The sequence below is a fragment of the Xenopus laevis genome, chromosome 4S (genome assembly GCF_017654675.1).
Source record: "Xenopus laevis strain J_2021 chromosome 4S, Xenopus_laevis_v10.1, whole genome shotgun sequence".
NCBI classification, from domain to species: Eukaryota; Metazoa; Chordata; class Amphibia; order Anura; family Pipidae; genus Xenopus; species Xenopus laevis.
In genome coordinates, this window is record NC_054378.1 from 42,915,706 (window position 1) to 42,940,924 (window position 25,219).

The 25,219-nt window shown below is 40.7% G+C and overlaps 1 protein-coding gene across 1 annotated transcript in view; it reads right to left on the reverse strand.

The window, feature by feature from the left end:
- The window catches only part of terf2.S (telomeric repeat binding factor 2 S homeolog), a 125,802-nt gene extending 100,801 nt beyond the window's left edge, over nt 1-25,001 (reverse strand). The window contains exon 1 of the mRNA XM_041561176.1: nt 24,958-25,001. The gene's annotated coding sequence lies outside the window, so the exon portion shown is untranslated. The remainder of the gene's footprint in view (nt 1-24,957) is intronic.
- Between the last annotated feature and the right edge of the window lie 218 nt (nt 25,002-25,219).

The following is a 25,219-nucleotide window of genomic DNA, read 5'->3' on the forward strand; positions in this document are numbered from 1 at the left end:
CAATCATGGAACAGAAAAAGAACCAAAAAGGAAACTCAAAAAGAAGATTACCGCTTACTTTGCACAGCGACACATTCCTCCTCCACGGGCTCACCCCCCGCGCATTTTTGAACAAGAGCGTGAGATCCTCGCCTAACGCAGAGGCCATGCCTCTCGGAGATCGATGCGGCTCCTGCTTCACGCAAGAAAAGTAAAGAGATGCGATGAGTAAGAACAACACTCCAGGGAGAACCTGCAAACAACTGGCGACGGATTCTCAGAACAGAAATCCACGATATTGGCGAGCGTACAGCCCACATAGAGGCAAAAGTTGGGACATACGGCCGAAGGCCCACAATGAATCTCGTGGAATCTCGTCAAACAGTGCAAACTGAAGCGACGCACTCCGAGACAGAGGTAAATGACCTCGAAGACAGATCAACGTAGAAATATGACTTGCGACTGAGCGGTGTACCGGAGCAGTTCAGGCACTGACCTAGAGACTACTTTACAGCCTACTCTAGCAATATGCCAGACGCGTCATGCATTGGTACTCTCTATAGACCGCATAACATAGAATCCCAGGGGGATGCTTATGGTGAGACGTCCCTGTTCCAAAACCAAGATAAATTTATTGGCCCTCGCACAGACAAAAGTAGACTGGCCGCCACTTCTCAACAGATTGAGGTCTACTCAAGATCTTTTCCAAAGCCACGCTTTTGAATATGCAAGGCTCCAAGGAGATGACAGTTTTTAACTCCGCCAACACAAGTAATACCTTACCGTGGGGTACGGGGAAACTTAAATTCTCCGCATGGGACACCGACTACCACTTTCGTCCAGACGAAGCAAAGAAGGTGCTTGCTCGATGGAACATCTATCCCGCCTGCGGAACAACGCCGCATCAGGAGAGACCACCCTCACCCACACCCCACAAAGTCCTAAAATATGGGAACACTATTCCTAAGGCCGTAATACGAGTAGGATCAACTGTCCTGTTTTCTCAAACGATGATAACTGGCTATACTACAATCCAGAAATGGGTCTCAATAATCTCTTGTTATGTTACCCTATATTCATTCTACGTTTAGGCCACCCCCAAGACTCCTACGACAAGGATCGAGGAGATCACTTTCCGGTGGTCCCTCCTATGATACCACCTACAACCAGCAACAGTTAGGCAAAGTATTTTTCACATTGCCATGGTTATTTGAAGTTAAAGTCTAGTTTCTTTGGTTTTTTGTTCAGCTATCACTCACTGATTTTCTCACGATTGTTTGTAAAATGTACTTATTCTTTTGCTGTTGACATTACCCAGGGATAGGCGGCTATCTCGACCTGGGTACGCTTCTACTGCCTGTATTCCAAGCGGATGGAACTCCCTCACAAATGTAACCAGGCATTTACACGAGCCTTTCGCGTGACGAGCTGATGTTTTGTTTTATCAAAAACGCATTTTGCAGAACTTAAACACATCCATTCCTCAATAAGAAATTTCCTCACAGCTTTCATGCCCTACTCACCCTAAAAAACCAGGAGTTTCCATCCTCATAAAGCGCTAAGTGCCATCGCGGTGGTCCTAAAGGTGGTCGTCGACCCCTCGGCCGATATTTGCTATTACAAGTAGACTGGGTAACAATGCTAGATTTCAACGATAATTAAACACATTTATGCGCCGAATGACCACCAGTCCGTTTCTATCAGCCACACTAAACGAAACTAAGCTGCAGCACAAAAAGGCCGGTGTATAGTGCGGGGATTTAAAATGCAACACCAACCCAACCACTAGTGTCCTGTAGGACGCCCACTTCTCGACTCCCACATCTTCCTATACCCAGCGAAAAGTTAGAAGAAACCCTCACTATCAAGCGCTTATAGATGTTTGGAGAGCTAAACACCCGGAGACCGGAATTTACCTATATTCCCCTAGACACGGCCACCCACACGAGAATAGATCTTATATTCTAGTAAAAAAAAAATGGCAGATCCCAAACGGACAGCACAAATTCCAAACCTGGATAGCGCCTCAGACCCTGGTCAGATCATGCCCTGTGTGTGTGGAGCTTTGGCAGCTCTACATAAACGGGGTATTAGTTCCTGGAGACTTAACGAATCGTTACATAATAGAGGCAGACTTTTTAAACAACGATAGAAGATAAAATTAAAGGCAATACTTTCCAAGAGAAATGCCACACAGCTGATATGGACCCAAAACTATGGTTGGCACATAAAGCGTATTCGGGGTGAAAATAATCTCCTTAGCCAAAACCATATAGATCCCAGGGAGACCAATCTACAAATCCTACCAGCAGCAACTCACGACTTGCCAACGTCAAATTTCTGCTCAACCTATCCCGAAGATCCAACAACAGCTGTCCTGAACTAGAACCAAGCCTAAATGGATCTTTCATTTGCCAAAACACAACATAGAATTAAATATTGAAACAATCCTAATAACACTAACGGCATAAGGCTAATAAACCTAGTCTCTCCAATAAAACACAGAGACACGGCAAGGTACGGACAAGCTCATATTCGGACCCCCAGGCCAAATAACGACCCTAGAATAATAGCCTTGACCACATTTTGCGCTTCCTATTATTACAAATTATATTAATTATAAAACGACCCCCTAGCACCAACCCACAGGGCGGGGAAAAACACAAGTGAGCAAGAGACAATCCGCCAATATGTCAAGATGTCCCGCTTACATTAAACTCAGTTTCTCTAGGCCACAATAGTGACGATCCGAACAGGCAAATCTCCAGACTTCTGACAAAATTATCGAGCCCTATTGAAATACGACCTGAAACTTCATGCCAAAGTCTAGCTCCAGACTTGCATAATGTACTTCCATCCTTATATCGATAATGACGGCAGTGGGTTTTATTCTGGGAGACAGGATCAAAGACAACACAGGAGGTTTCAGATCTTATCAGCACATAATCAAATACAGACAAACAACCCACAGTCCTTCTTTCTTTGGATGCTGTCTGAGAAGGCCGCGAATCAGGGTCTCCCTGGTATAATATCCGAGAGACTCTCAAACATTTTGCACATTCAGCCCTATCTATCCTACACCCGATCTGATCCGGAAGGGGTTCATACATTTCAGGGACCCTTCGACGCCTTCCAACATCACCCAACGGCACTCGCCAGGGGTGCCACTCGCATCGACCTCTTATATTTGCATCTTTGGTTGAAGACGCAACTGTGACCATGTACTCAGAGTAATATAAACCAGCAGAATATTAATCGGCTAGTTACCCAACGCAGCGGGCCCACAAATTGGCAACTGCTTATGCCGACGATCATTTGCATTGGCGCATTAGACCAACCCAACAGTAACGCGATGCTCCAGATGGCATGACGCGTGCGGCCTTCAAAGTTCCACAGGTTCCTCCTGGTACAGAAACGTAAGATACTTGCTAAGACACCACGATAGCTAATCGAGCCATCTGAAAATGACGACCACAGGCTAGCCTTGGATGCTGCTCAACAGTCAATTAACTTGAAGTGGGACGGTGAATTCGTGAGCTTACTATTTAGGGGTTAAGCTGTACGCATATATATGACCATATGTCCGTGGAAAGTTCGTGAGTTTACCAAAGTTGAACTAACAACCAACCTGTACTGCAACAGTAATCAGGACTGTACTAAGGGCAACTGGACAACATATCTCCATGGCTGGCGCATAGTGGCAACCAAAATGGTCTTCTCCCTCAGATTTATACCTATTCAGAACATCAAATCTCTCTGCCCCACATACTCCAAACTTTCATTAGCACACGAACTGAGTACATAGATTATAGCCATGCCGTCCGAGTACACCCCCCACAACCAGGATTAAATTCCAAATCACCCAGTACCCTAAGACCCTCCGGGGTCCCTTGCGTATAGCGACTAACTTAAAGCTTATCACACCGCTACAGGTACTGAAATCGGCTATCCGAATGCATGCCCCATCAGGACACAAAAAATAGGTCGATCTGGAATCGGGTTATGCGGACAACCACCAGCTTACACAATATTTCTGGCTCAACAAAACTTCTAGGCCCTCCATCAACCTACTCCTGGCCCACCTCCAGGTATACCTTACAAATATGGCACCATATGGCTACCAGACTTCATTTGGGTCCATTCCCTCTCCGTTGTTTCCACTTTCAGCTTTACCTAAACTTATTCCACAGATTCGGATATCATCTTGGCTGGAAGCTGGAATCGTACAACTCCAAGACTTGTATTTTGCTAATTCCCTAGAATCATTTCAGAGACTATCTGACAAATATTCTTTAACTCCGCGAGATAACTATACTTACCTTCAAATTACACACTGGCTCCTTTCCCAAAATAAGGACCTATAAAAGAGTCGACTCAAAACTAATATGGAATACCTATGCAACAAAGCGTGGCATGGGAAACGACTTATTTCAGAATATTATAAGCAAGTGTTGGCCCAAAACCTAGATAATAAGTTGCCATATATGATCAGATGGGAGCAGGACCTCCAAAAACTTATACTATACAGCAATGGCGGAATGTACTGACTGCACCACAAGGAGCAACCAAATGCACCAATCACAGAGAGGCCCATATCAAGCTGATTTATAGGTGGCATCTCACCCCAGACAAGCTGGCAAGAATTGTATCGACTTACCCTAAAAATTGCTGGAGAGGGTGCGGACAAGAGGGCACCTTACTGCATATGTGGTGGAACTGCCACATAATCTCGACCTTTTGGCAACACATCTTTCATTGCTCTCTCAACTGCTCAAACAGCATCTTCCTATGGTCCCGGAAGTGGCCCTGCTACAAATCTACCTGATACGAATAGCCAAGAGCACTAGGAAATTGATGTTTCATGTTTTCAACTCCACTACCACCCTCATAGCCAAATACTGGAAGACTGCTACGACTCCTACGTTGCTGGAATGCATAGCCCAAATTAACCTTAGAGGTAACTTGGAGAGAGGGGCGGCAGAGAGAGATAACACTTTGGATTTGCATCTTGAAATCTGGGGTGACTGGTTCACTTTTATGGATACTTATACCCAACCTTAATAGACTCTTGAGGGTATAATAACACATTGTGCTTTTTCTTTCCCATTTTTTCTGTTCTGTAATGATAGCTGACGTGTTTACTTGTTTGATGTTGGTTTTATATGCAATTATACTTATCGGATCGTGATGTCAACTACCTGCGAGAAGCAAAAAAATCCCTATTTCCCCTAAGGTTCTCTCCTGGTGATAATTGGCCCAGTGTTGGCTGGAGGGGTCGGCAGCTCTCCCAATAATAGCAACACAGGCTAGTGTAGCGGGGATAACCCTGTTAAACGTGCAGGGGTTATCACTAGCCTTTTGTGTTTGGCAAATTTCTGTGTAACTACCTGCGAGAAAGCATAACACTCTGCTGTCATATATGTTATTGCATGTCTATTTCTCTTTCTCAAATATTGCAAATAAAACTGAAGTTTAAAAAAACAAGTATCAGGTACTGTTTAATAATTACAGAGAAAATTAAAGCATTTTTAAAATTTGGATTAATTTGGATTATTTTGGATAAAACTATGGGAGACTGACTTTCCGTAATTCTGAGCTTTCTGGATAATGGGTTTCTGGACAACGGATCCCATACCTGTATCATGGATATCCAGATGATCAGGCATCATGGTTCCCTGACCAAAAACCTTGCCCACAATCTGCTCCAAGACACAGACTAGCAAGTTCACTAAGATGCGAAGTTGCGCCAGGCGCAACTTCGCCGCACTTCACCAGGCGTAGTTTCGCCAGGGCTCCGCAAATTCACTAAAATCCGAAGTTGCGCACAGGGGTAGCATAAGGTTGCGAAGTTGCACTAGCGTTGATTCGCTATATAAAGCGAAGTTACGCTAGCGAAGGCTAATTTGCATACGGCGCGAAATTCAAATTTCAATGGAGTAACACGTATCTGCACTACAAATGCCTAGAAAACCTTCAAATCAGCAAATAAAAATTTTATTTTGCCCTACACATGTGCCCACTATCTAGGTAAGTTGCCATGAGTCAGGAAATGTAGGGGGGAGCAAGGGGAGCCCCAAAAAATTTTCGATCTTTTTCAGCCTATCAGCCATCATGTAGAAAACACGCCAGCGTTTTTTTGGGACTTAGAAAAAAAATTGACTTTTTTTAAAACAATCCCTATCTACTCTATTGCGCTTCGCCAGGTCTGAGGTGGCGAAGAAAGTCTAGCGTAAAAGGTAGCGTTCAGTACACTGCGCAAGTTAGTGAATTTGCGTAGTTTCGTCGCTAGCGAAAATTCGCCTGGCGTAAGGTTGGGAAGTAACACTAGCAAAACTACGCCAGCGTTCGTTAGTGAATTTGCGCAGTAGCGAAAATGCCAAACGCTAGCGAATTAACGCTAGCGTTCGGCGCTTCGCGGCTTAGTGAATTTGCCCCCAAAACTGCACACCTTTAGAAAAGATGATTCTTTTGAGCCAGTCCAGGTTGTTGAAATCTGTAAATTTGTGAGGTTTATAAACCAGTGGAGATGTTTAAAATGATCACTAGAACTGATCATCCAAAGTTGGCCAACCATGTTGGCCACTGATTTAGGTACAAGGTGAGCTCAGCAGAGATGTTGCTGCCTTACTTCTGGTATAACTTTGCCTTCTCTTCTCCAGCTTTAGCCCTAGATATACAAATGGCTAGTCTGTAACAAGAAACGGGGTCTGGAACAGGGATTAATGGCTATAGGTGGGGGTTCAAATGATGATCGTTGCTGTTGTATTATTAAGATAGGGAGCAATACTTTAGAAATTAACTGGTAATGTTATATGTATGCTGTGTTGGAGATCTGACCAGGGGCTCTGTTTATTAATAGTTATACAGTCAGAGTATCTTACTTTTTATTTCACACACATTTATATATATATATATTTATTTATATATATATGGCACCACAGACTTATGTTGAAGGTGTTTAAGAGAAAAAGGATATTTCAATATTTGGTAAAACTGTGAAAGGGTGACTTTTGGCACAGGTTAAAGGAGTAATATCACAACTATGCAGTTAATAGCTTTTGAGGGTGAGGTCCTTACCAGCACCCCTGGTCTTCTAGCCCTCAGCTCTATTATAATTTTCTGAGGAACTCTGACCCTCACCACTGATTTTCTGTCCCCTCCATTGGCCCCTTATTCATAGCCCTCACCACTTGTCCCTCATTTTTAGCCATCTCCATCTGCTCCTATTCTTGGCCCTCACCATTGGCCCCCTAACTCTGGGTCTCTAAATGCTGATCTCTTCATCAGTCTATGGCCTTCACCTCTAATCCCTACATTAAGCCCTCCCCAATAACCCCCTCCCCCATTTTTTTTTGCCCCTAAATTTTGCCATAGCCTTGGTCTACCATTTCCATTAGCAACTATTTCTGACCCTCTCCATCAACCCCTAACTTTGGCACCATTACTCCCCCATTTACGATAAGCTACATCTGACCCTTTCTTTCAGCCCTATCTTTGGTCCTCACCACCACCCCCCCATTTCTGTCCTTCTCCAATCAGCCCCTTAATTTGACAGTCACCATTACTGGCCCCCACCACCAGCCAATTATTTTTGTCTCTTTAAATTGGCTCTTTACCCACAGTCCTCCATTGGACAATACTCAAGTATACTAGAAAATCATATAAACATTAAATACACCCAATAAGCTGGTTTTGCTTCCAATAAGGATTAATTATATCTAAGTTTGGATCAAGTATCAGGTACTGTTTAATAATTACAGAGAAAATTAAAGCATTTTTAAAATTTGGATTAATTTGGATTATTTTGGATAAAACTATGGGAGACTGACTTTCCGTAATTCTGAGCTTTCTGGATAATGGGTTTCTGGACAACGGATCCCATACCTGTATCATGTATATCCAGATGATCAGGCATCATGGTTTCCTGACCAAAAACCTTGCCCACAATCTGCTCCAAGACACCAAAACTGCACCCTTTTAGAAAAGATGATCCTTTTGAGCCAGTCCAGGTTGTTGAAATCTGTAAATTTGTGAGGCTTATAAACCAGTGGAGATGTTTAAAATGATCACTAGAACTGATCATCCAAAGTTGGCCAACCATGTTGGCCACTGATTTAGGTACAAGGTGAGCTCAGCAGAGATGTTGCTGCCTTACTTGTGGTATAACTTTGCCTTCTCTTCTCCAGCTTTAGCCCTAGATATGCAAATGGCTAGTCTGTAACAAGAAACGGGGTCTGGAACAGGGATTAATGGCTATGGGTGGGGGTCCAAATGATGATCGTTGCCTGTAAGGGGGCGCAGGTTTTTTTCTTACTCTGTCTGTGGGTTCCCTGCAGCCATGGTTTCTTTCCCCGGCAGTAATGCCACTGCTTGCATTTAATTTATAGCAAACATGCTGCTGTTGTATTATTAAGGTAGGGAGCAATACTTTAGAAATGAACTGGAAATGTTATATGTATTCTGTGTTGGAGATCTGACCAGGGGCTCTGTTTATTAATAGTTATACAGTCAGAGTATCTTACTTTTTATTTCACACACATTTATAAATATATATATGGCACCACAGACTTATGTAGAAGGTGTTTAAGAGAAAAAGGATCATATTTCAATATTTGGGAAAACTGTGAAAGGGTGACTTTTGGCACAGGTTAAAGGAGTAATATCACAACTATGCAGGCACAGGGTGAAACAATACTATCAGTTATATTTGTGTTACAAAAGCCATGAATATCCTGTAAATGATATCCTTATAAATGGTGACTAGTGATGTAATCAGTTATAAACGGTGAGTAGTGATGTAATTGACTCACTAAAACTCGTGTATTATAATAAATAAAGTACCCCTTTTTGGAAAATATGTGGATATTAGAAGTAACCTTGGAATTCCATGACCTGTGTAAAAGCACTCGGCCGAATGGTTATGGAACTCCTCAGTGACTTATAATATCCTTTTATTTTACAATAAGGGGTACTTTATTCACTATATATGGCACACATACCTCAAGAGAAATCTCAGATCCACTAACTAAACAAAAGATTATTATAAATGTAGATGATTGGTATAATGTGAGTGAGAATTTAAGATCTATGGAGATTATTGCAGAAAAAAGAGAAAGCTTGTGCTCATTTTAAGATAAGGAAACTTAAATATGATAATATGAACTTAAAGTAAAAATACAGTATCTTATAGGACCGAATCTCACAAGATAATTTATCTAATGCACTAATGCAATATACTAATAAAAAAGTACACATACTAAAATATGTTGTTGTTGTATTATTTTTTCCTTCTGCTTCTATATGATTATAATGGCTGTATTTGAGTTTATATATATTTATTTGATCACCAGAATCTTTTCTTATTTTTTTACCCCAACATCTTAAAAATATTTTTAAAAAAATTTAATTAAAAAACAATTCACAAGCTTCCCATTGGATTGAGTAAATTACACCAATTCATAGTTCAGGTATGGGATTCCAGTTGTTTTAATGGGAAGACCATCAGCTTTAGAGTTCATTCTTAAACCGTCAGTTTGAATTTTTAAAAATAATTTCTATTTTCTCTGTAATAATAAAACAGTACCTTGAACTTGATAACAACTAAGCAACACAAATCCATGTTGGTGGTTTGGTTTTTATAAACAACAAATAAAACAAATTAAGCACATAACATAATTGAGCTTATCCAGAGTGGGATTAGCTATCAGCATGTAATAACTACAGATATGGGATCAGTTATCAGGAAACCCGATATCCAGAAAACACTATTACAGAAGGCCATTACATCATTTTATCCAAATAATTCAAACATTTTAAATGATTTTACTTTTTCTCTGTAATACTAAGACATTGCCTTGATTGAAAATAAGATATAATTCATCCTTATAGGAAGCAAAACTAGGCTGTTGGGATTATTTAATATTTACATGATGTTTTAGTAATTTAGGGTACAAAGATCCAAATTATGGAAAGTGTTATCTGTTATCTGGAAAGTCCCAGGTCCCAAGCATTCTGGATAACAGGCCCCATACCTGTACCTATCAGGCTAACAATGAAACCAGCAACATGAATTATGTTTGCAATGATTATGAAACTTCTGCACTCAAAGATTAACTGCCCCCCTTCTTATTTAGCTAGTGGTTTAGCCCAATTTATTTACTGGTTAGTCTCTCTTTCCTAGTGTCCTGGTATTGACTATGAAGCTCCATCCACCATATGTCTAAGGACACCTTCCTGATTGGCTAAACACTTTCCCATCATGCCCTGGTACTGACTGTGGGAGAAACTGAATGTTTGCAAGAGAAGGCAGTAAAGCGAATAGGATTTATCTCCCATCAGCTACTGACAATCAGTCTGCCAGCTCAACATAATGAAGTTTCCCAGGTAGGGACACAACCAAAATCCTTTACCTCAAGGGGGTGGATCTTACCATAAAGTTGATGGATTGGGGATGTGCCCTTTGGTCTTAGGTTTTTGTCAGAGTCATTTTTAGTTACATCCCCAATTTGCGGATTTGGACATTGGGAACAGCTTGCATTGAAACTGAAGCCAGAGGCTGTCATGTCAACCCAGATCTAAAAGCATCCATGTGCAGTTTGACGATAACTTCTATTTCCCCTGACATTGTATTTATACTAAATCATGTTTTAATGTTTAAAGTGTGTATAGTTATATCTCCAGTGAGACAAGCTGGAATCAGTAATACTTTAGAGCAGGGGCTTTGCAACTTGCAGATTGTAGCTGTAGTTGAACTACAAAGAGACAGTTACAAGATTGTCAGATGCAGCTTCAAATCAGAGTTATTGGCAGCATAGATGCACTAAAGACACATATTAGGGTAAATTGCATTGCATTTGTACTAAATCAGGTTTTAATCATGTTTAAGTGTGTATAGTAACTTTTTCAGTAAGACAAGCTGGAATCAGTAACACTTTATAGCAGGGCTTTCCAACTTGCAGATTGTAGCTGTAGTTGAAATACAAAGTGACAGTTGGAAACACTAGTGACAGTTACAAGATTGTCAGATGCAGCTTTAGATCAGAGGTAAGTGCAGTACAGACACACTAGGAACATATATGATGGGAAATCTAGGAATTGTACAGACACACTAGGAGCACATATGATGGGAAATCTGGGAATTGTACAGACACACTAGGAGCACATATGATGGGAAATCTGGGAATTGTACAGACACACTAGGAGCACATATGATGGGAAATCTGGGAATTTGTACTAAATCAGGTTTTAATCATGTTGAAAGTATGTAAAGTTACTTTTCTAGTAAGGCAAGGTGGAGTCAGTAAGTGCAGCACAGACCATGCTAGGGACACATTTTGGGGAAAATAATTAATGTGTACTAAATCAGGTTTAAATCATTTAGATTGGAATGGTCACCCGGAGATGTTGGTGCTTTTATAGAATATATCATACGTTAGGGCTGCTATTAGTGATGGAGGGCACATAAGTAAAGTAACATTGGGCCCTAGTACCTAGATTTATATTTGGGGAAGAATCTACTGCTTTGGAACAGTGAATATCATAACATGTCCAGTAGCAGGCTTTCCAACCTGCAGATTTTTGATTAAGTCAAAGCAACAAAGCACACACCTGAGAAGTTGTTCTTCAACAAGTGTATGGTTACTGATCCAATCCAATGTTAACTATTTTGATTGTGAGTTGAGGGCAGGCAGGGGTTGGCACACACAGGGAGCATAGAGCAGTCAGGGCAGGGCAGAAAAAATATGAAACACACATGCAGGGTATGGCAGGCACAATATGGAACACCCAGGCAACACAGGGCAAACAGAGAATGGCACACACAGGCAGAGTATGGGACACACAGTCAGCATGGGGCACACAGATTATGGCACATACAGGCAGAATACAACAGGCAGAGTATGGCAAACAGACAGATCAGTGCCAGCAGAGTATTGCACATACAGGTAGAATACGGCAGGTAGAGTATGGCACACAAGGCAAAGTATAGCACATACAGGGAGAACAGGGCAGGCAGAGTATGGCACACACAAGTAGAGTAGGGCAGGCACAATGTGGAACATAGGCAGACTAGGGCAGGCAGAATATAGAACACACAGGCAGCATACAACAAGCAGTGTATAGAACACACAAGCAGATTATGGCACAAACAGGTAGATGGGGTAGGTAGAACATGGAAACACAGGCAGCACATGGAAGGTAGTGCATGGGACACAGACAGAGTATGGGCAGGCAAAATATGGAGCACACAGGTAACGTATACAGGGAGAACAGGGCAGGCAGAGTATGGCACAAACAGGTAGATTGTGGTAAGAAGAATATGGAAAACACAGGCAGCATAGGGAAGATAGTATATGGCACACACAGACAGAGTAGGGCAGGCAGAATATGAACACACAGACAGCGTAGGGCAGGCAGAGTATAGCAGACACATGCAGTGTAGGGCAGGCAGAGTATGGCACACACAGGACAAAATTAGGCAGGCAGAGTATGTCACAAACAAGTTTAGTAGGGCAAGCACATTATTTCACATACAGGCAGAATATGACAGGCAAAGTATGGCATACACTGACAGAGTATGCCACACATAAGCAGAGTAGGGCAAACAGAATGTGGCACAGACAGGAAGTGCATGGCAAAAAAAAGGCAGTATAGGCAGGCTGAGTATGGCAGAATAGGGCAGGCAGGGTATGGCACATACAGGCAGCATAGGGCAAGCAGAATAGGGCACATAGATAGAGTAGAGCAGGAAGGATACAAACACACAGGCAGCATAGGACAGACACAATATGGAACACATAGGCAAAATTGAGCAGACAGAGTATGGCACACAAAGGTTAAGTGGGGCAAGCAGAGTATTGCACATACAGAATAGGGGAGTATAGGTAGTATGGCACATACAAGCAGAATAGGGCAGGCAATGTATGGCACACACTCAAAGGGTACAGCATACCAGACAGAGTATGGCACATACTGTATAGGCATTGTAGGGCAAGCAAAGTATTTTACACACAGGAAGAACAGGTCAGGGAAAATATGGAACACACAGGCAGCATAGAGGCAAGAAGAGTATGACACAAACAGGCAGCATAGATGCAAGAAGAGTATGACACAAACAGGCAGCATAGAGGCAAGAAGTGTATGACACAAACAGGCAGAATATGGCACAAACAGGTAGATTGGGGTTAGCAGAATATGGAAAACACAGGCAGCACAGGGAAGGTGGTGTATGGCACACACAGACAGCATTGGGCAGGCAGAGCATAGCACACACATGCAGTAGAGGGCAGGCAGAGTATTGCACACACATGCAAATTAGGCAAGCAGAGAATGGCACACACAGGTTTAGTAGGGCAAGCAGATTATTGTACATACAGGCAGAATAGAGCAGGCAGAGTAGGGTACACAATGACTGAGTAGGGCACACCCACAGGCATAGTAGGGAAGCAGAGTATTCTGCATAAGGGTAGAATAGGACAGTCAGAGTATGGCACACACAGGCAGAGTATGGCAGAATAGGGCAGGTAGAGTATAGAAAACACAAGCAGAATAGGGAAGTCAGAATATGAAACATAAAGGCAGCATAGGGTAAGCACAATATGGAACACACAGGTAACATAGGACAAGCAGAGTATGGCACACGTAGGCAGAGCATGGCGCACACCTGCAGCATAGGGCAGGCAAAGCATGGCACACACAGGCAGAATAGAATATGCAGAATATGTCAAACACAGGAAATTAGCGCAGGCAGAGTATTGAACAGGCAGAATAGGACAGGCAGTAGGGAAGGCAGAATGTGGAACACAGGCAGTGTAGGGCAAACAGAAAATGGCACACATATGTAGAGTAGGACAGACTGAATATGGAACACACAGATAGCAGTGGAAAGCAGGGTATGGCACACTTAGCATAGGGAAGGCAGACTATGGAAAACAGGCAGCATAGGGCAAGAAGTGTGTGTCACACACATGCAGAATATGGCATGCATAGATAGCAAGGGCAGGCAAAATATGGCACATACAGGCCATTTATGAGTAGCTTAGTTTGAACATGAGCATTTTCATAAATTTTTCCTTTACTTGAACAACTCAATGTACCATGGGGTTGTTAAAGGTGCTGAGCTTCAATCTATCAATCTACATTCTACACACAAGCAGAACAGCAAAGGAGGCAGGAAACCCGGCGGAGGGCAGGGGGGAAGGCAGTTTGGGGAGATTGCCGCTGGGGCAACTGATCTCCCCAAATCTTCTCATGTGGACTGACCCTAAGATGAACAATACATACTGTACTATGTACAGTGGCACAATGCCAGCACTGCTCCTACAGTTTGAGTTGTTAATAGAAGAACAATGTGGGCCATTATAGTCTGAGATGTGTACAATATAGGACTTTACAGGTGTGAACAAAACAGGGTTTTAGGGTTGGGGCAGACGGGTAGATTCAGGGAGATTTTGTCACCTAGCGACTAATCGCCTCTTCTGAGCAGCGCAGATTTTGTCACCGAGCGACTAATCGCCTCTTCTGAGCAGCGCAGGCAATTCTTCATTCAACCAGGCAGACGGAAGGCAGTTCGGGGAGATTGTCACCCGCAGAAGAGGCGATTAGTCGTCAGGCGACTAATTGTCCCCGTCTGCCCCAACCCTTATGGGTGTGAACAATACAGGGGATTGCAGGTATGAATAACAATGCAGGACTTTTACATTCTGAATCTGATGTGTGAACAATGCAGGGGTCAATTAATCTAAATTCTGAAACCTTTTAAAGCTTATACAAAGGTGAACAGTCACAGCATCCAGATTTTAAAGGAGGGCCACACGGGTGGGCACAGGCTGCATATGGCTCCAGACTACAGCAGACAGACACTTAATAGTTCTAGTGGTAAACGTTTGTGTTTGAAGAAAGGAAAAATGTTTTTGGATAAGGAGGGATACTCTGCATTTGTGCTTTGTAAGTGTTTTTGGTTCCCAGTAAGTGTGAGTTGTCATATAGTTGTCACCCCTTCCCTGTTACATTCCTTGTATACTGTAAATCAGGGCTGTCCAACTGGCGGCCCGCAACCCCCATTCATGTGGCCCTCCACATCAAAGTCTGCTTGCTGTGTCTGCTTACCATTTGTAAGGTTTAAAAGGTATCACTACAGAGATTAACTGGCCCCTGCATTGTTTAAACATCAAATTCAGACTAATCCCCTGTAGTGATGGGCGAATTTGCGCCGCTTCGATTCGCTGAAAAATGCTAGAATTTCCCGCGAAATGGTGAAAAATTTGCGAAATGACGCTGGCGTCTCATTTTTGACTCTGGCGTCTGTTTTTTCAGACTGCGGCGTCAGCGAATTTTCACAGGGGTTTTTCGAATTTATTTGCTGATGGAAAATCGCGCAAATTCGCGCCTGGGGAATAAATTTGCCCATCACTAATCCCCTGTATTGTTCATACCTGTCACACCTCTATTGTTTATATCCTAAAGCCCTGTATTGTTCACACCTTATTCAAAATGCTAATGGGGCACTAGCACTGTGTCACTGTATGTAGTACATATTATACTGGTCCTGGTCCTGTACTGTTCTGTCTTCCATATGCTCCCTGTGTGTACGCCATACTTTGTCTGCTCTTTGTACCCTGTGTTTGCCATACTCTGCCTGACCTATGATCCCTATGGAACACAAGCCTGGTATTTGTTCTGGGGGTTTGTTAGCATTTAAAAATTATTGTTAGGGGCCCCTAAGGTGTTTAATCATATGCTGGGGTACTGTATTATACACAGAGGAGGAGGCATATGGATATAAGGGTATGTTTTAATATGACAACTTTTTTAACATAAGAAAATGTTCAACACTTTTTCATTTATATTACTGCCCCCTGTACCAGCAGCCATCCATAATACAGCCCACCCTGTACCTGTGGCAGTAGCCATCCATTATACTGCCCTCCCCATACCTGTACCAGCAAGCCTAGCAGCCATCCATCATACAGCCCTCCAGCACTGCAGCCATCATATTGCCCCCAATCTGTACCTGTGCCAGCAGCAGCCAAAAATAAATCTGATCACATCAAATTGCCACCAATATTTATGTACCTGTGCCAGTGCCCAGCCCAGCAGCAACAGCAAACATATGGACCCCAAATCTGTACCTGGCTGTGCCAGCAGGAAGCTTCACACTTTCACAGTAATAGAAAGAATGTCTTCAGTTCAGTGCAACTGTGCAAGGCTGAGAGCAGCAACCGGGAGCCACACCAAGCAGGCCGCCAGCTCTCTGTCTCTCTCTGCCACCCAATAGCATCAGTGATGTCTTTGACGGGTATACGCATGTCGCACTGCACTGCTACACTGCACAGAAGGAGCTTTACTTGCTGGCAAGAGGGAGAAAGTGAAGGAGGGGGGTTCCACCCAACTGTGTGACCATGATTACTGAAACAAATGATTAAATAAACGCTTGAAAAAATGAAATAAACAAAACATTAAAATTGTGCGCCTCAATAGTGGCGTCCTAGACAGCCGCCTACTCTACCTACCCCTAGTTCCAGCCCTGATCCCTGCAGTGAGCACTAACCGTATGTTTTTTTGGTGTGCTATTAATATGGACATGGTCTTGCGGTAACATGGGTGTGGTTTAAAGTGGGTGTGGTCTATAAACAGGGAGTGGCTTCCATTATTGGCCCTCCACCATGTCGATTAGAAAAATTCCGGCCCTCTGTACCATATAAATTGGACAGCATTGCTGTAAGTGATTGTCCACTCTGAAAGTCTGGGCTATTTAGCAAGGGTAGATAAAGAATGTGGCAGCTATTCAGGTTGTCTCAGTAGCTGGTTTTCACATTGTGTACAGTAGAGGATTATCTATTATCTTGTTTAATGTTCCTGTTTGCACATATGTAGTGTTCAAAGTGAGTGTGGAATAAATTGTAGTTCTTGTGATGTATATAACTCAGTTTCATGTAGAAAATCTTTTAGATGTCTCAGTGTAGCCATTACAGTAGTATATTATACTGTTTGACCCCATAAAGGGTCCCCTAGTATAGTTTTTTTTAAGGCTACTTCTTGGTTTCTTCTTGTTCAAGAGGAACTCCCTAAAATATAGATTTAGTTTTCGTGTCTTTTTGTGATGTCAATTCAGGTTTTATAGTTTGAATATTTTGGAGAGCAATTTAAATAGATTGTCAAAAGAAAGGTGATGTGCTTGCCATCGTTTGGTTTCCTGAAGAATTTCCTGTATGCAATATATGATTTTGTATGCATATATTTTATGTGAATTCTTCTGGATTTATTTGCTAAAGTAAGTGATTGTGTTGTTGGCCCATTTAAAGCTGTATTTTATACACCATTTGGGTTTTCCTTTATAACTCAATAGTAATATTTTATAGGCATTGTTTATGCAATACCCAGAGACTGATCTATATTGTTGGATGAAGGATAGGATGTATAGAAGGGCCTGTTTCGGCTTTGTAATATATAACAAAATGCTGTAAGCTTTGTTTCATGTGATCCGATTTTGATGCCTTGGAATGCTGTCATTTCTCAAAGGAGCCTAACGGGAGGGCCTAATGTTACGTTAAACAAAAGAAGAGAGAAGAGGCATACCTCAATTTATAATTATTGGATTGGTTATTATGCCATTTATGAGTAGCTTAGTTTGAACACGAGTGTATATTTTTGTGATGCAAGTGGAAAACTCAAGGTCCTGAGCATTTTCATGAATAGATCCTTTACTTGAACAACCCAATGTACCATGGGGTTTTCAAAGGTGCTGAGCTTCAATCTAGCAATCTACATGCTATCTATCTATCTAAATAAACATATATTCGAAAACTGGGGGATTTCCTGATTTCCATAATCAGATCAAAATGGCCATCATATTAAATCTGTGCCACTTGACAGGACTACCTATGGCATGTAAATACACTGTAAATCTACCAGCAGTTCATAATTGGGCTCTCCACAGAGTGGGATCAGCATGCAATAACATCTACCTATCAGGCTAGAACTGACATCAACAACATGAATTATGTTTGCAATGATTCTGACACTTCTGCACTCACAGCTTAACTGCCCCCCCTTCTTATTTTAGCTAGTGGTTTAGCCCAACTTCCTTACTGGTTAAGCTCTCTTTCCTAGTATCCTGGTATTGACTATGAAGCTCCATCCACCACATATCTAAGGACACCTTACTGATTGGCTAAACACTTTCCCATCATGCCCTGGTACTGGCTGTGGGAGAAACCGACTATTGGAAAGAGAAGGCAGTGAAGGCAATAGGATTTTATCTCCCATCAGCTTCTGCCAATCATTCTGCCAGCTCAACATAATGAAGTTTTCCCAGGTAGGGGACACCACCAATTTTCCTTACTTCAAGGGGGTGGATCTTACGATAGAGTTGTTAGAATGTGGATGTGCCCTTTGGTCTTTGTTTTTGTCAGAGTGATTTTTTTTAGTTAATTTGCTGATTGGGACACTGGGAGCAGCTTGTGTTTCAACAAAAGCCGAAGGCTGTCACGCCAACCCAGATCTAAAAGCATCCATGTGCAGTTTGACGATACCTAATATGCCTCCTGACATTGCATTTGTACTAAATCATGTTTTGATGTTTAAAGTGTGTATAGTAATATCTCCAGTTAGGAGCTGAAATCAGTAAGATTTTAGAGCAGGGCTTTCCAACCTACAGATTGAAGCTGTAGATGAATGGCAAAGTGAAAGTTACAAGATTGTCAACTGCAGCTTTAGATCAGAGTTAAGAACAGCATAGACGCACTAGAGGCACATATTAGGGAAAATGGCATTGCATTTGTACTAAATCATATTTTAATCGTTTTAATTGTGTATAGTAACTTTTTCAGTAAGATAAGCAGGAATCTGTAATACTTTAGAGCGGGGCTTTCCAACCTGCAGATTGTAGCTGTAGTTGAACTATAAAGTGACAGTTGGAAACAGTTGTGACAGTTACAAGATTGTCAGATGCTGCTTTAGATCAGAGGTAAGTGTAGCACAGATGCACTAGGAACATATATGATGGGAAATGATTTAGAATTTTTACTAAATACAGGTTTTAATCATGTTGAAAGTGTGTAAAGTAACTTTTCCAGTAAGGCAAGGTGGGGTCTGTAAGTGCAGCACATACATGCAAAGGACTTATTTTGGGGGAAATAATGCATGTGTACTAAATAAGGTTTACAACTTTAAAACGTTATATTGGAACGGTCAGTACCAGTTTGTTTTAGGAGGTGTTAGGTGCTTTTATAGAATATATCATATGTTAGGGCTGCTATTAGTGATAATGGGGATCAAGCAAAGTAACATTGGGCCCTGGTTTCTAGATTTATATTTGGGAAAGAATCTACTACTTTGGAACAGTTAATATAATAACATGTCTAGTAGTAGGGCTTTCCAGCCATTACATTTCAGATTAAGTCAAAGCCACAAACTCTAACATCTTTCAGCTGCCAAAGGCCAAGAAGTTGGCTCTTCAACAAGTGTATGGTTACTAATCCAATCCAATGTTAACTATTTGGATTGTGAAGTGGAGAGGCAGGCAGGGTATGGCACACACAGAGTATGGCACAAACAGGTAGATTGGGGTAGGCAGAATATGAAAACACAGGAAAAATAGGGAAGGTAGTGCAGGCACGACACAAGACAGAGTAAGGGCAGGCAGATATATGGAACACATAAATGGCCATAGGGCAGGCAACATAGAGCACACACATGCAGTGTAGGGCATGGCAGAGTTTGGCACACCATAGGCAAAAATGGTCAGGCAGAGTATGGCACACATGGGTTTACTAGGGCAAATAGATTATTGCACATATAGGCAGACTAGGGCAGGTAGAGTAATGGCACATACAGGAAGAATAAGGCAGGCAAAGTATGGCACACACTGACAAATTATCAGCACACACAGGCATTAGTGGTGCAAGCAACAGAAATTGCACATATAGGCAGAATAGGACAGGCAAAGAATGGCACACAGACATAGTAGGGTAATCAGAGTATTCCACATACAGGCAGAACAGGACAAACAGCAATGTGGAACACACAAGAAGAGTATGGCATAATTAGGCAGAATAGAGACAGGCAGAGTATGGCAGAATAAGGTAGGTAGAGTAATAGCAAACACAAGTAGAATAGGGCAGGAAGGGTATGGCTCACACAGGCAGTGTAGGGCAGGCAGAGTAGGGCACAGATAGTGTTGGGCAGGCAGAATATGAAACACACAGGCATCACAGGCAGAGTATTGCACATACAGGCAAAATAGGGCAGGCAGTATGGGAAGGCTTCTGGAACACAGGCAGTGTAGCGCAGACAGAAAATGACACACATATTTAGAGTAGGCAAAACAGAATATGGAACACATAGATAGCACATGGAAGCAGAAATATGGAACACACAGGCCAAGTATAGCACATACAGGGAGAATAGGGCAGGCAGAGTATGACATATGTGATGTTGTTTGTCCATTATTTTGGTTTCCTGTACAATCTCTGTATGCAATATGTGATGTTATATGCATTTATATTTTGTGTATTCTTCTGTGTTTAATCTGCTAAAAGTAAGTGATTTGGTTGTTTGGCCCATTTAAAGCTTTATTTTATACACCATCAGGGTTCCCTTTATTATTACTCAATAGTAAATATTTCAAATTCATCAATGATTATGCAATACTCAAGAGACTTGGCCATATTGTTGGATGTAGGATAGGAAAGTGTGGCAGGCCCTGTTTCAGCTTTGTTTTATATAATAACAAAATGCTGTAAGTTTTGTTTTATGTGATCGATTTTGATGCCCATGGAATGCTGTCATATCTCAAAGGAGCCTAAGGAGTGGGGCCTAATGTTAGGTTAAACAAAAGAAGGAAGAGGAGGCATACCTCTATTTATGTCTATTGGGTTGGTTAGGGTGCCATTGATAGTAGCTTAGTTTGTACATGAGTGTATATTTTTCTGATACAATATGTGTGTCACCCCAGCAATCTAATATGAACACTGAAGTAAAATAGCCATAACATTTTATCAAATGCCTCTCTGTCTCAAGGCTCAATGGGAATCCAATACTTTCATTGTCCCTAGCAAAAAATGATTGTAGTCGTTATTGCCATCCTAATTCCCCATGTTGACTGTCATTTGCGTAAAAGCTTAGCTGGTGCTTTGTTAGGGTGGTTCACTATTCTGTTAACTTTAAACTAGTAATACAATGGCTAATTCTAAGATATTTTGCTTTGGGCCTTTATTTTTTCCATTTGTATAGTTTTTGAAATATTTGCCCTTCTCTAACTTCCAGCTTTCAAATAGGGGGTCCACTGACCCTATCTAAAAAACAAATGTTCTGTAAGGGCTACCACATTTATAGTTAATGTTACTTTTATTTCTTATCTTTCTATTCAGGCTCTATCCTATTCATATTCCAGTCTCTTATGCAAAATCAATGCTTGGTTGCTAGGTAATTTGCATCTAGCAACCAGATTGCTTAAATTGCAATAACAAAAAAAAAAGAAATAAAAAAGATGAAAGCCAACTGCAAATTGTTTTAGACACTCTCTACATCATACTAATATACATTTTAAAGGTGAAAAACCTTTAAAATATATATATATATTATAATATATATATTATATATATATATATATATATATATATTATATATAAGTAATAGAACGTTAATAGTTGTATCAATGTGTGGGTTCAGGTATTTCATAATATTCTGCTGTGAAACAATCCGGGTGATTTATGCACGGCCAGTTATTTTAATTATGCCGCGATATCCCTGCTTGTTTGTTATTAGTGAGTTAAGCATCTCCATCTTTGTCTGGTCTATTTTCTAATATTGTTGGTCTATTTTTGGCAGACATAAGAACTGATATAGTCTTTCAGGGTGGTTCCTCGACTCAGTATACTTTTTCCTAAAGTACTCTTCCAATGCTGTTACTCAAGGTTTTGTGGGTTTTTACAATGGTCCTGATGAATACCTGGGTTGGTCTTGGAGATAGTGAGTGTTATTAACTCTGAAATTAGGTACAGGCTAAATCACCAATTTTACATTTTCAAGGGACCAGGAGAAATTGATGTAAAATTCAGGAAGCTGTAAAAATTAGGGAAATGCTACAAATAATACGTATTCTTTAGGTATACAAAACATATAAGTATAGAGGTTCTCTTTTACTCTCATGAAAATACAATATTAAAAGATAAGAAAGTGAAATATAAAAATCTGTAGTAAATAAGGATATTAACTTTAAAAAAACATCTTATATACTCTAAGGTAATTGTCTTCTTAACACTTCAAGGGTGAAGTAATGCGTGAAATAAATAATATGATAGAGAGTAGGACTCTAATGCACTAATGCGATGTACTATGGAAGTACAACATAATAAAATAAGTTGAAGTTGGATTGCTCTTTTTTCTTTCTGCTTCTATATGATTGCAAGGACTGGTATTTGATTTATACATTTTTCTTGATGCCTAATTTCTTTTCTGTACCACTACATTTTAAATATCATCATCATCATCATTTATTTATATAGCGCTGTCAAGATACGCAGTGCTTTAAAATAGTAAAAATATAATAAAAAAGAGAATGAAAAAAAAACCTAATTCACAATCCTCCAAATTACAGAAAGCTGTCGTAAGTGGAAAAACCCAAGAATTTTGATAAATAGATTATACTTGTACTACTGAGCAGCACTTTTCAAAAAATATATAAAAGGAACCATTACGTTTTCAAAGGTTCTGAGATTTATAATCACACCCCTTCCATCAGACCAAAAGGAGAGCACTAGTGATAGGCGAATTTGACCTGTTTTGCTTTTTTTTTTTCACCCATTAAAGTCTTAGAGATTTATATTTGGTGAAGAAGTTTCTGCTTTAGGACAGTATGACAAGGTGGGTTTCAGTAGCATATTATAGCAGGGCTTTCCAACCAGATTTTAGCTTAAGTCAAAACAACAAACCCCAACACTTTCAGCTGCCAAGGGCTTGTACTTCAACAAGTTTATGTGCTGCAATTTATGTGTAATGGGTTGCCAGTCATGATTCAGAGGAGACTCAGCCAATCAAGGGACTCTGTAGCACACTAAAAGAATCAAACAGCATGGTACTAAAATAAATATTAAAAAGAAATCACAAATAGACCCCCTATTGTTAGAGAAGGTCTTACTGTATGTTAGATTAATCAAAGCAAGGCAGAGGGACACCCCTGTCTTCTACTTCAGCATATGACTATTGCGTTTCTGAGGGTGCCATTTATGAGTAGCCTAGCTTGGCCATTAGTATATGTTTTGCTGATGTAAGTTAGGAAGATGTTACCTAGCTTTTCTATTATGGAGTAAGTGAGATAAAAAGGGCCATGATTTTATCAAATGCCTTATCTGTGTTAAGGCTCAAAATGAGGTTTCTACTTTCCTTGTCCTAACAGAAATAATTGTAGCCATTATTGTCAAATGCCGATTACATACAAAACCTAGCTGGTGTTTTGTTAAGAAATCAATAGCAAAAGTTGAAGTCTCCGGGCCAGTATCTTAGATATAATTTTAAGGTTGACATTCAACTGGAATATTACATGGCAGGAGGTCATTTGTATGGTGTTTCTGTTTGGTTTGCAGATTAGTGTAGTGTATGCTTCAAAGAGGTCAATATTTATTTCACCTCTTGCATTATAGACATTCGTTAATAGGTGTATGATATGTGGGTTCAGTATTTTATAATATTATGCTGTGTAACTATCTGGGCCTGGTGATTTATGAGTGACCAGTGTTTTTTTAGGCCTGATATATCTGCTGTCCTTATTGGCAAATTTAACATCTCCCTCTGCATCTGGTCTATTTTTGTTAGTTTGATCAGTTCTTTAGGTGGTTCCTCGGCAGAGTATTTCATTACTCTCTAAATGCTATTAATCAATGTAGGGTTGTTGCATGATGTGTTGGTCCCGGGGGTTTGTAATTTCAATATGTATTTTGCTTTGGATTGTGATTTAGTTACGTTGACCAGCAGGCTCCCTGTTTCATTTCCCCATCTATAGAATTTATATTTGGAACATTCCAGTTTTGTTTTGGCTTGGGTTTGTATGTGGGTTTTAAACAATTGCGTAACCTCTATATATTTTTTATTTTGATGCTGGCTTCTGATTTTTAATATAAAGCTCATGGGCCTTTATAGCATCTTCCATCATTTGTATAAAGGTTAAGTTTTCTTTTGGCTACATCAGTTATTTTGTTACTCTGACAACTGCCCTTAATATTGGGTCTTCTCAGTGATCTTTTATCAATGGAGTTTTGCCAATGTTTTTTCCAGGAAGGTGGTTCAATAAGGTTCAGATTGTGAGAGCAAGGTAGGAAAGTCCATTGCCTATGCAGCATTATTGGTTTTTCTAAGTATTTGCTGATGTGTATTGGTGCATGATCTAAAATTAGTCTTTCTGTGACAGTATAAATGTTGTATTTCCCTGGGGTGTAATAATATCAAGAGATCCAGTAGCGTTAAATTGTTTTTGAGTTGGTATATGTCTCCTGTAATCCATCTATTATGTTTTGTAAGGGGTCCTGTCCTTTCTATGTCTGAGTTGCAGAGCGAGTTGAAAATCAAGGTTGGGGAGGGGGTCTCCACAAGTTTCTGCGTGAGGCAAGTAAAAATGTCCTGATTTGAGCTATTCAGTGCATATATGTTAGCTACCATGTTTTTTTTGTATTATATAATATTAAATAGTGACTTATAAATGGGACATCCAATTTGTATGACAGAGATGTGCAAATAAGAATGGCTACTACCCTTTGTTTGGATTTATAGAATCGGAGAGGAATTCACATATCCATGCTGCAATAAGCACACTCTAATCTCCTAATTTCCAGAGATTCCTTTATAATAATATTCTATTAGGTTTTAGTTTCTTGAGATTTGTTAATATATATTTCTTTTGATTGGTGAGGTCACCACCTACATTCCAAGAAACTATCTGTCTCATATGTTGTTTGAACATGTGAAATGTGTTGGTTGTGATGTTACCTGTATACACCTGAGTGTTCTGTCATGAAGTCTTTGCTGTGCATTGTCAGCTATGCCCTGCTCTACCACGCCCCCCAGGGAATGTTCCAGCCTCTGTGACTTTCCAGAACTGGCATATGTACTAGAGACTGTAGAATTAAGAGAGAGAGATTGACATTATAACATCAATAACATCTAATATCTAATTATATATATACAATTCCAACATTTGCTCCTGCTTTTCAGTATCTTTAACATTTAAGGTCAGCTCATTACTCTTCTG